At 47.8% G+C, this 12,626-nt stretch overlaps 1 pseudogene; it reads left to right on the forward strand.

The window, feature by feature from the left end:
* Positions 1–1,815: 1,815 nt before the first annotated feature.
* LOC143393628 (cytochrome c oxidase subunit 8A, mitochondrial pseudogene) lies at positions 1,816–2,024 on the forward strand (annotated as a pseudogene).
* The last annotated feature ends 10,602 nt before the right edge of the window (positions 2,025–12,626 follow it).

Consider the following 12,626-nt stretch of genomic DNA (forward strand, 5'->3'; position numbering starts at 1 on the left):
AAACCATAGCCGAGGGCCAATAAGCAAGTGAAATGTCATCCCACTAGCTCTGGATATCAGTTCCCAATGTTTCACTTGCCTTTTACTGTTCAGTGCTTACAGGAACACTGAGGCTGGTAGAAAAAGTAGTATCAACCCCCATTTAATTAGGGGGAAGCTCAAGTGCTTAAATAATTTGCTTCAGCATTGGTGGATCTCATATCCAACAAGATTTCTATCCCACATATGTAAAGAGCTTTCAAAATTCAATAACAAGAAAATTTTTACAATTTTTACAATGACAAAAGTTCTCCACCATAGAGAATATAAGGAGAGTGAATAATCACATGCAAATATACTCAACATCATTAGCCATTAGGGAACTGCAAATCAAAACCACAGTGGAGCCAGGTGTGGTGGCTGAGGCAGAAGGATTGCAAGTTCAAAGCCAGCCTCAGCAACTTAGTGAGGCTGTAAGTAACTTAGTGAGACCCTGTCTCAAAATATAAAAAAAAATATATATATATAAAGGGCTGGGGATGTGGCTCAGTGATTAAGTGCCCTTGGATTTAATCCCTGGAACCAATAAAAAAAAAAAAAGCATGGTGGAATACCAGTTCATATCACTCTGAGCCTTCAATAAAAGAAACAGACAAAACCAAGTGCAGATAAGAATGCAGAGCAACGAGAACTCCAACGCATTGATGGTATCCATGCAAAATGCTCCAGTGTCTCTGGGAAAAGATTTGGTGGTTTTTTACAAAGATAAATATATATGTCCTATATGATCTAGCAGTCTCACTCCTGGATTTGCCCTAGAGAAATGAAAACTTACATTCATACAAAAACTTGGACACAAATGCTAATAGCAGCTTTATTCATGACCAGAAGCTAGAGTCTTCCCCTAGCGAATGTCTGAACAGCTGGACAGAGTACTACTTGGTGGTAAAAAGGAATGTGGTATTGACGCAACAGTTTGGATGAATCTCAAAGTTATGGTGCTGAGGGATGGAAGCCAGGCTCAAAAAATCGTATACTATAGGATTATTTCTGCATGACGTTTTGCCAAGACAAAAATCCACAGTGATGAGAACCGACCGTGGTAGCCAGGCCTTCTGGGTGCGGGGAGAGCGTGTCTATAAGGAAATCTCTCGGGCTGATGGAGCTGTTCTGTGGCCTGGCCATGGTGGTGGTCACATAAACGAATGCATGTGTTGAAATGTGCAGCCCGGCACACCAGCCGGGGAGGGGAGCCGATTCTTACTGTGTGATAATCGTAGAAACAATCTTTTAAGTGGTGACTTGAGAGCAGGCCCACTCCTGGCCCACAGCACACACCTTGCCTTTAACAGAGAGCCCTAAAAAGTCTCTCTCCCTCCCAGGTTTCCCAGACTGTGAAAGCAAGAAATCAGAAGGAGAGGCTGAAGACTCGAGACCCTGCACGATGACAGTGGCACCGCCCTGCTGGCGGAGAAGCACAGAAAGCCAGGAAATGCAGACCTCCCCGCCCAAGGCAGGTCCGCGCCCTGGACCCTCGCCCCTGAGGCCCGGGAGTTCTCACCTGCATCTCGGTCCCACCTGGTGACGGGGCAGTTCCTGATGGGGAATCTGGGTCACAGGAGCCAGCTCCTGTCACTTCAGGCTCCCTCTCTGCTGGGGACGGCACCCAGAGGAGCAGGTCCTCACTGTTGCTTGAGAGCAGCCCCGAGCCTGGCTGGGGGGCAGTTTCGCTGAGAGCTGGGACGAGAATTTGGACACCGGGATTTTTTTTTTTTTTTTTGACCTCCTGACCTTGGGCTCCGGCTGTTGGTTGTCTGTGGTCTCATCCACGTGGTCATGTCTGTCCTGACACCGCTGCTGCTGAGGGGCCTGACAGGCCGGCCTGGTGGCTCCTCGTGCCATAAACCCAGGTTCATTCCAAGCCACCGTGGGAGCGGCTCAGGACCAAGGACGTCACCACTGGGCCCACTTCCTGCTTCCTGTGTATCCTTCTGCTGGCCAGTGGGGTCCGGTCACACCTGGAGATCTACAGGAAGCAGGAGTGAAGGGGTCTGTTCTGTCCTTCGCCCTGTGACCTGGCCACCCCTGCTGGCCCCTCCTGACCATGTCTGACCCCTGGCTGGCTTCTCCTGGGTCATGTTGTTCAGTTCCGGTCACCTCTTCTGTAATCATGACTTCTCAGTGTTTCCATGGTGACATCTAGGGCCACTATATTGGCCCTGCCTGGTGGGGTTCCCCACGTAACAATAACATACTATTTAACCCTTGAAAAAAAAATTTAGACACAGGGATGCCTGTGAGTTCACCTGTGGATGACCAGCGTCTGCCCCTCGGTGTGGCCTTGTGGATACCTAGTGGCCCATGACTACCGACCACGGCATCTGACATCTCTGAGCACCTGTGATGTTTCAGGTCCTTCCTTAGAACTCTGTGTAGCTCCTTCCACCTCTTCCTCCCAGCAGCCGTGAGGAGCCACCATCATAAGCCCCATTTCACAGTGAAGGAACTGGAGCCAAAGAGGTTCAGGGATTGCTCGCGACCGCCCCTCAAGTGAGTGGCAGAGCCAAGACAGAATGCCACCAAACACTTCCCCCACCACAACTGCCCAGCCACACTCCCTCAGAGAATAAGCTGTGAAATAAAATAAATTTTTTTTAAAAAGCACAAAGAAATTGGACTTCTAAAGCTGCAATAGAAATGCAGACGAAGTGAGGACAGCTGAGAAATGGATGTTTCTTGGACAGGAAATAAATATTTGGAGTAAAAGAATGAAGAGTTTGATTCAATGGAGACTCATAGATAAGACATAATTAAGTCCTTCAAAATGAGAAAAAAAAATGTCTTCTTTTTCTCTTTGGAGACAAGGTCTCACTATGTTCCCCAGCCTGGCCTGAAACCCCTGGATTCGAGCAATCCTCCTGCCCCAGCCCCTCAAGTCACTGGAACTAACAGGGGAGCACTTCTGCATCTAGCTTGGGAGAAAATTCTATTCCTGAAGCTATTACAGAAATTGCTTCAGTCCACACAGAGTTTGTTCATCAAGTGAGAGAAGATTGTAGCAAAACTTAGAAAGACGTTTAGCTTAATGTGTGAGGATATTTCTAGGAAACTGGGTCACCTGGGACTCAGGACTGTAGCTGAAACACACCTTCATCTTGTAAGCTCGGTGCTCTCCATGGTCTTGGGGACTGCACCCCAGAGCACCAAGGGTCTCCTTTAAGGACCTGGGTGCTCAGTGGGAAAACCCCTTGGTTGTGTGGATAATCCACTCCGTGAATCATCTATCCCCAAACCATGGAAGTGAAAGACCCTGTGGCTGCGGAAGAGAGTTTCCTCTCAACCCCGTGAAGTCGAGTTCTGAAAGCCCTCTTGGCAGGAGACGCTGTGGTGGAGGACTTTAACTGTATTGGGAAGATAGCAGGCGCACCACGGCGGTGATGAAGCCAAAGGAACCCCTGACGTATTCAGCCAGAAACCCTGGGAGGCCCCCTTCAGATTGGTCCCTGGTGGTTCCTGCTTCCTCGCTGTCACGTCTTTATCTAACCTCCCCCCTTTGAGTGTGGCCTGGGTCCAGCGGTTCTCTCTGTAGGAAAACCAAAGGGATACCGCTTCCAAGATGAAGTCATAAAAAAGACTGTGGCTTCTGTTTGGGGCCCCGGTCTCCCTGGCGGTACTTGGTTTGGGGAGAAATGAAATGTCACATCCTGTGAGGCAGGGAGTGGAGAGGCCACCTGGTGAGGGGCTGAGGGGTCGGGGATGACGACAACATGGGAGTGAGGTGGAGGCCCCACCTGAGACTGGACCCTGCTGACCCAGCCACTTGACCCCACCTCAGGGGAGACCTTGAGCCAGAAGCTTTGAGCTAAGCCATTTTGGGGTTTCTGATCCGATCAAACAGTGAGATGATGATGCTGTTTTAAGTCACTATGTTTGGGGGCACTTTGTCACGCAGTAGCAGATGACTAACGCAGACTGTCCGTGACTGTTCGCACATTATAAATTGGTAATCAAGAACACCTTCTCGTTCTATTTCATTTACCGCCTCTGACCTAAGAACTTTTCCAGATCTCCTCACCCTCCCAGCTTCAGAGACGTAGTCACTTGTTACTGAATTTGCACTGAACGTTCAGGCCCCTGTGTTACAATTGCCACAATGTGACAGACACATTCCATGTGCCAAATGGAAAGTTGGGCGCCACATCAATGAATCCTGTCTTATGAGCGCCACATAGGTAATGAAGAAAACCCTCAGGCCACCCTGGGGACGGTGCCAGACACCCCAAGGCCCTGGTTCCCAAGGTGCCATTTCATTTTTCACCTTCATTAAAAAGTGTGTACGAAGTGTACAATATGATCATGCCCTAGAATTTTCCAAGGCTTTCCAACACTGAGTCTGTAAGATCCCAGGGCCAGGTTTAGGGTCACTGCCAGAAAATCTTGTTCCCTCAGAGAAGTAAGTCCCAGGCTTATGGGGCAAGGGGACGGTGTCTACTTCAAATGTCACTGGGAAGCACCTCATGAAGGGAAGGACCAGGGACGGCCTCAGAACACTTCCCACAGCAACATATGGCATGGGCCTCATCCTGCGCCTCCTCTGGGCCTCACTGTCAATACCTCAGCCTCCCGCTCTGGTGTCTCTGCCGAGCACAGGCCCTACTTCCTAAGACTCTAGGAGGGAAGGAGGGCTGTAGTGACTCTAGACCAGCTCGCCTGAGTCACCCTGGATTCCTCAGGGGACTACTGGCTGAGATCCTCAGTCAGGCCTGAAGTGAGGAGGGGGGACCCTGGAGGAATGGCCACTTCCAGTCTGGGAGAAGCAGACTCCCTGCATTTAGCAGAGCCATGGAAGGAAGCCATCTCTTGGCCCCGTTCATTCCATTTGTTTGGGAATGTTTTTTTTATCCTCCTTTTCCTTAGTTCAAGTTCATTGAACAAACTGAAATGTCTACAATTGGCTGAGATCTGATTTCCTGCTTTTAAAAAAAAAATACATCAACACAACAGAAGTCATTCTAGCCCTCACGTGAGTCTAATGGTAATGAAGAGCCTCTGTCGCCTGGATTCAGGTCAGCACGGGGTGGGGTGGGACGGGCCTCCCTGAGGCCTGAGGCTGAGGGTAGGTAACCCGGGAAACCTGTGGGCTATTTGGGAAGAGTCCACCCTCAGAGGGCCAGATGGATGGTTGGAGCAGATGGCTTAAGCTGGCGTGACGTTGCCGGGCCTCTCCCAGTCCCAGTCCAAGTCATGCAGCATTATTAGTCACTATTTGACAGAGACACTACTGAGGAGAGAGGTCCCATCTTCTCCCTGTGTGACCTGACCCTGCATGGTGAGGTGCGAGGTGTTATTGATGGATGATGGTCACCCCACTGAGCTTAGGGGCTGGCCTAGCAGGGGCTACAGGGGAGCAGGGATGGTGTGTGGAAAGTAAATCAGTTCATAGCTGCTTATCTAGAATTTTCTCCACCCTGACTCAGCCTTGTGGGTCATAGCTCAGACCTGACAGAAGGAGTTTCTACCTATGCACAGACAGAAAGGAGAGAGCACTAATTTTTATTGAGCCCTGTGAGGTAGGATCCTGTACAGCAGGATGGTAATAATAGCTGCAGTCTGAGGAACACACCCCACGTGCCAAGCACTGTGCATATGTTGTGTGGGTCCCGGGTGGATGCTAAGTGGGCTACTGGTGTGCCTCGTCGTGTCTAGAATACCCTGGGGGAGGACCCCAACAAAGGCTTCTTCTGAGAGATCTCCTAGCAAAGAATTCACTCCAAAGGAAAAGGAAAATTGCACCCAAGAGGATGATACCATCCCCGAGAATTAGTTTCAGCTGAATATAGGAGGGGGGAGCCCTCAGATGAACAGCAGCTCAACCATAATAAAGGATTTTTCTCTTTTAGGCATAAGAGGCCCAGAACCAAATGTCCAGCATTGGTCTGGAGAGTCTGCCATCTCATAGAGACGTAGATTTCCATTTTTCTGCTGCTATTCAAAGACAGACAGAGGTTTTATCCACAAGTGCTCTATTTGGACGGCCATTGGAGCTTCAGCCATCACAAGTGAGACCGTTGGCACAGAGAGGAAAAAGGACAAAAAGGGATGTACTTCTGGCTGAGTCCATGCACCGGGTGGGTCTGAGCCCTTTTTCTTACATCCTGTTGGCCAGAATGGACATAGTGGGCTGTGAGGGAGGCTGAGGAAGCTTGCCTTTGGCCCCAGGTGGCAAGGGGGCCAGGGGAAAATCAGGATTCACTTCTTTTTTTTAGAATTTTTTTAGTTGTCAACGTGTCTTAATTATATGTGGTGCTGAGAATTGAACCCAGTGCCTCGCACTTGCCAGTCAAGTGCTCTACAACCCCAGGCCCCCAGAATTCACTTCTTAAGGAGAATGGAGAGGGTAGATTTCTGAATAGGCAAAGAACAACTTCAACCCAGGCGGCCAAGCACGGGCGGGCAGTGAGGCTAACTTCAGGCTCTTCCTCTTGGGATTTGACTCTGAAGTGGACTTTCTCAGGGATTGACTTGGCAGAGCACAGTTGTCCTACAACAGCCCCCTGCAGAGACTTCCTATGGTTCCCTCAGATGCTAATCTTCACCTGTCTCTGCTCTTGAGGGGAGAGAAAGGCAGAGAGAGCCTGGGCCCCTGAGGAATTTGTGAAATTACCCTATCAGCCCCATATCACCTATCCTCCATTTTACATAAGCCAGTATTATTTCAGGCCTCAGTCATCAGCAACTGGAATGAATCCTAAGCAGCACATCCACTCGTTTGCACACCAGTCAATAACGTGGCTTCCAACTAGAAATGAGACAGGTAGGTGGGAGGCTGGGAGGGGGAAAGGGAGCCCCGGATCCTGGAGGGGCAGGGACAGGTTGTGTACCCGGAGCTCCAAGGTGCAATGTCTAGAACTCTGCTCACTGGGACTGGTGCTAGAAGACCATGAGCATGTACCAGTCTTGAAATCAGCAGGCCAAATACAAGCTCCAGGCCTGTCACTCAACAAATCTGTAATCTTTCCTCCTTCCTCTCTCTGAGTTTTGCTTCCTCATCTTTGAAATGGGAAAGAGGTAAAATCCCATCAGAGAAGAGTTGAGGATTTCCACTTTTGTAAACCATCATGCTCTTTACACGCTATGACGCTTTTATTGTTGGACTTAGTTATGCAAAGAGGTAAATGGGCTTGTGGGCTAGCTCTGGAACTCAAGTGACATCTGCAGCATCGGTTGTGATGTGAACTTAGTTCTTAACGTCTGAACTGTTCTCTTGCTTTTGACATCATAGCCGGATGAAGACGGCCCCAGCTGCTGTGTAAGTGTCCAGCTGTTCCATATGTAATGGCACATTTGACAATTTGATCAACCGTCAAGGGAGGGGTGGTCACGCCCCTGACTCTCTTTGGGTGGTTGAAATTCAAAGACTTTGTAAATTTCAGGTTAGATTAAATTAAGACCAACACCAAGATATTTCATCATTTTCATCCTTCTCTGTATTAATCCCACTGCAACTATAGCAAAGGCCCACAAAATGTAGTTTTTTTTTTTGTAAGTTGAACAAGAAAGCTTTGCCCTAAGTGTTCCTGACTTTTAAGATAATCCTTTGTATTTGCAAATTTACTATTTCCAAAGTGCTTTTGGATGCAGTGGGTCATCCAGATTCACAATGACTCATTATGAGGACAGACATTATTTTTCCCATTTTACAGATAACAGATTATTTTAGGAGAATTAAATAAGATTTAATTTTACCCATTTTACCCCAGTATCACACAGTAACTGTGCAGCCAGAGTAGGACTCAGAGCCACCTCTCTTTCCCTCTGCATCTCCACGAAACGGAGGCACGGGGTTGGCTGAGTGATGCTGAAGTCCCCCACTATTTGGGCAACAGCTTACATTTAAAAGGCAAGGGATTAAAATGATCACTGAGAAAATCACTTTCAAGCTTTGGTTTGCTAAAGGATCATGGAGGAAATTATAGGCTTAACCTGGGCAGGAACAAGGACTTTTCCTGTTAATATTGTTCTAAAATTCTTGCTACTCAAAGTGTGGTCCCAGGACCAGTACCACATGGAAGCTTGTTAGAATTGCAAATTCTCAAGCCCCATCCCAGCCCTACTGTGTGAAAGTCTACATTTGAATTAGATTTCTAAGTGATGTGTGTACATTAAGGTTTGAGAAGCCCCATGCCGCATGATTCAGATGCAGGGCTTCTTGATCCTAATTTGTGTCCTGGGAAGAACAACATTCATTCATTCATTCATTTATTCATTCAGTTTATTATTTGATTCAATGAACAAATAATAAGGTAAGGCAAGCAACTAAAATGACATTTATTTATTTATTTGTTGATTTATTACAGAGCTGGGGGTCGAACCCAGGGCCTGGTACATAAGCACAGGTCCTCTCACTGAGTTATACCCCTCAAAACAACTTTCATATTGTTGTGACAGCAGCAGATACTCAAAATCAGATGAGCAGCTGGTCTTAAGGGCAAGCCTTGCAAAGACACCTCTAGCATTAGCTGCTGCCTGCTCAGCAACATTGTCACCACTCCATAGATGGGAAACTGAACCTCACAGAATGGGAGGCACTTACCCAAGATCACACCATGGATAAGGGCAGAGCCAGCTTCAAACCCAGGGCCAGCTGACCCTGTCTTGTAAGGCCCACGTGGTACCCTGGTTTCAGGCAGTGGCCCTCCAGACCTGCAGCCTCAGCATCACCTGGAAAGTTTCTAGAAATGAAGATTCTTGGGTCGCACTCCAGACTCACTGGCTCTGAAGTTCTGGGAGTGGGGGCCGGCCTCGCTGTGCTTGACAAGCCCTGCTGGTGATTCTAACACACTCCAACCTAGAAGAACCTCGGCCTGCAGAGCCAAGCCTGGTGGGATGCAGTGGAAGAGAACCAGGTACTTCCTACCTACCAGGTGTGACTAGAGACTGGGGTGCTGAAAAACACCCCAACATTCCACAGTCCCTGAGATGCCAGGCCTGGTATCCTACCCTTAAATGATACACGAACCACTAGCAGCAGCTGAACCACCAGGGAATTTAATAGATATTGCAGAGCTCAGGGCTCCCCCAGACCTAGCACAGCAGGATCCACATGTGAAGGAGGCTGAGAGACGCAGGACCATCTGGGAAGTGCTATACTGGAGTGAAGACTAGGTCTGGTGTCTGGGGTCCTGAGTGTGAATTCCACCTCCACCACTTCCTTAGTCCTCCCGTCTGAACATTCCAGACTCCCAGTTCCTGACTCAGCCATAATACCTCCAGGTCCACATGGGTCTCAGCCAGCCCCTACCTCCTGTTGGGATCCTGCTCTTGACCCTGGGAAATCCTGAAATGTGGCATTACCTAGAGTCTTCAGGGAGCAAAGCCAAGAAAAAAAAAAGAGATGAAAGATGACCCAGAATGTGACTGAGAGAGACTGGACGGGGGAGCAAGGCAAGGAGGAATGGATGGGCTGCAAAGCCGGGGACTGGGAAAAGTGAGGAAAGGGGGAGAGGAGGAAGGATGAGGTTGGTGGCTTAGAAAATTCAGTCTGCAGACACCAGCATCTGGGCAACCCCCAAGGTACGGAACTCACTCGTAACTACTGGACTGGGGTTCTGCCTCAGCCTGGCACTGCGCATCCCGGCCTCTGCCCTCGGCTCATCCTTGAGAGCCAGCCCGATGACCACACGATGCCCCCCCACCCCGCCACAGCTCTCTTAGCTTCCTTCTCTTTCCCACGGACCCTGACCCTTCCAGGTCCTATTTGCCTGTGGTCAAGACCATCTAAGATCTTACTGAAATAACGGACTTGAGAAGGGTCAGAGAAAGAAAATCGGCTCCTCTGGCAGACAAGGAGGGCAGGGCACAGACATCAGAAGTGGCTGAGAAAAAACCCCCCAAGCCAGGGATCATGAGAAGAGGACTGAAGTCAATCCAGTGGTAAGACCACACATGCACTTTGAGGGAAACCTAATATGTGCACGTTTGGGACATTGACAGCATCACAGTACTTTCTGGTGGGAGACACTTGATATCCAGGAAGCCTTTGGAATTATTTTAGCAGGCTTGGTTAAACTCTTTTATTTTCGACATCAGGAAGTTGTGTTCTGCCAGGAGAGGATGACGTGGACATCAGATTGAAAGTCTGTAAGATTCCAGAAAAATCCAACAGGGCCCTAGCCTCGGTGGGACCCTGCTGGCCAACTTGACCATCCACCCACCCTGGCCTTTCTCTCTGGGTTCTTCTCCATCTGCAGCTTCTGAATCGGAACTCAGTTAGGGCTGCCCTAACACAGTCACAGACTTGGGAACCCATACACAAGAAACTTATTTTTTCACAGTCTGGAAGCTGGAAGTCCGTGATCCAGGTGCCAGCAGAGCTGTTTCTTCCAAGGGCTCTCTGCCTGGCTGCCATAGCCACCTCTGGTTGTGTCTCCATGTGCCTTTTTTGCTGTATGCACTCTCCTAATGTCGTCTTAGGAAGACACGACCCTATCGGATTAGGACCCCACCCTTGTAGTCTCACTTAACCTTAACTAGCTCCTTAAAGGACCTGTCTCCAAATGCAGTCACATTAAGTGTTAAGGCTTCAACATATGGATTTTGAAAGGAAATTGAGTCCATAACATTAAAGCTGAGAAATTAAACTCATTCACTCAGCAAGAAACAGCAGGAGGAGCCTGTTATGTGGAGGATGTTCCCTGAAGGCTACAGCTCTTAGGGGGTCTCCTCAATTCTGCACCTCAGTCTTCTCCTCTGTAGAGATTGAATAGGATCAAAAAACAAAAAACTGCTTGGGGTACCCCTTAGATTTTTGTCCTGGCTCTGCACCATCTGACTGAGCGTCATGTCAGTAGCCTCTGTGTGATCCATTTTTCTCCCATATAAAAAAGAGGGATCAAGTCAACAATGAAAAATTAGCCCAGTTAATAAATGGACAAAGGACATGAGTAGACATTTCTCCAAAGAGGACGTACAAATAGCCAACAGGTACACAAAAAGTTGTTCAGCATCACTAGTTATTAGGGAAGTGCAAACAAAACCACAGTGAGATACCATTCTACACCATGAGGATGGCTTTTATTCACAAAGCAGAAAAATAGTGCTGGAGAAGATGTGGAGAAATCGCAATCTTTGTGCATTGTTGGTGGGTATGCAGAATGGAACAGCCAGTGTGGAAAGTTTTTGCTCTTTTTGAACTTTCTCAATCCCTCAGAAAGTTAAACAGAATTACATGTGATCCAGCAAGTTTACTTCTGGGTATACGTCTGTTTCAGTCAGTTTTTTGGTTTTTTTTTTTTTGTCTCTGTAGCCAAAAGACCTGACAAAAACAACACACAGGAGAAAGAGGTTACTTTGGTTCACCATTTTAGAAGTTCAGTTCATAGCCAGCTCCATTGTTCTGGACTTAAGGTGAGGCAGAACATCATGACAGAGGGGCGTGGTAGAGAGAAACTACCGAATAGGGAAACTTGGAAGCAGAGAGCTCTGCTCAGCAGGGACAAAATATAAACCCAAAGTCATAGCCCTGGTTAACCATCTCCTCTAGCCACACCCACCTGCATTCAGTTACCACCCAGATGATCTATATTAGTGGATTAATCCACTAATTAGTTTACACCTCTTAAAATCTAATCATTTAACCTCTGAAAATTCTTGCACTGTCTCTTACATATCTAAACCATAATGACGTCCAAAAGAATTGGCATCAGGGACTGAAACAGATATTGTGCACCCATGTTCATATCAACATCATTCTCGACAGACAGAAAAGGGAAAGAGAGCCATGAAGGAGATTCCAACACAGGCTACATACAATCTGAATGGAACCTGAAGACATTAGGCTGAGTGCAATGAGCCAGTCCCCAAAGAGCAATCACTGTGCAATTCAACCTAAATAAAATAGCTGAGGAAAGGAAGTTGAATGGCAATTGCCAGGGCCTAGGGGGAGAGGTTGAGGAGCTAATGCTCAATGGGGTCAGAGTTTCAGTTTGGGATGATGACAAAGTTCTGGAGGTAGATGGTGCTGGTGGCTGCACAACAGTGTGAATATATCTAATGCCACCAAATTGTACCCTTGAAAAGGGTTAAAATATTTTTATTATCTATATTTTACTGCAATAAAATAAACAATAAAAGGGGGCCATTGGGCCAAGCCTATTGTATCATCCAGTTTTAAAGTTCCATGCCTTTGTGGGCTGATAGAGCATAAAAGGAGGTTCCTCATTCCCCTCACCATAAGGCCACATCAGATCCACAGCCTCTTTGCAGCTGGTGCTGACCAGACCTACTTGGTAAATAAACACCTGACCAGTACCTGTGGTTGGCCGGGCCAGGTGGGGGAGGGGAGGTTGGCTGAACGTTTGCAGTCAGCCCAGGACAGTATTTTGTGATCCTTGGGGGGGGGGGATTTTTACTTTAAAAATCAGTGTTCTCAGGCTTTGGGTGAGTCCTGATAACTGTATCTCGGAGCCAGGCAGGGCTTCTGGTGCTTAGATTCAGGAAAAATCAACTCAGGGCCCATCTTATTTGGAATAAAATCATGGGAAGTGTTCAAGCTGATTTGGGGTTTTGGTGGTTGTTTTCTTTAAAAAAAAAAAAAAGTGAAAACCCCTTAGACCAGCATGCAGATGAGTAGCACCTTCAAACACACT

Source organism: Callospermophilus lateralis, chromosome 3 (genome assembly GCF_048772815.1).
Source record: "Callospermophilus lateralis isolate mCalLat2 chromosome 3, mCalLat2.hap1, whole genome shotgun sequence".
NCBI lineage: Eukaryota > Metazoa > Chordata > Mammalia > Rodentia > Sciuridae > Callospermophilus > Callospermophilus lateralis.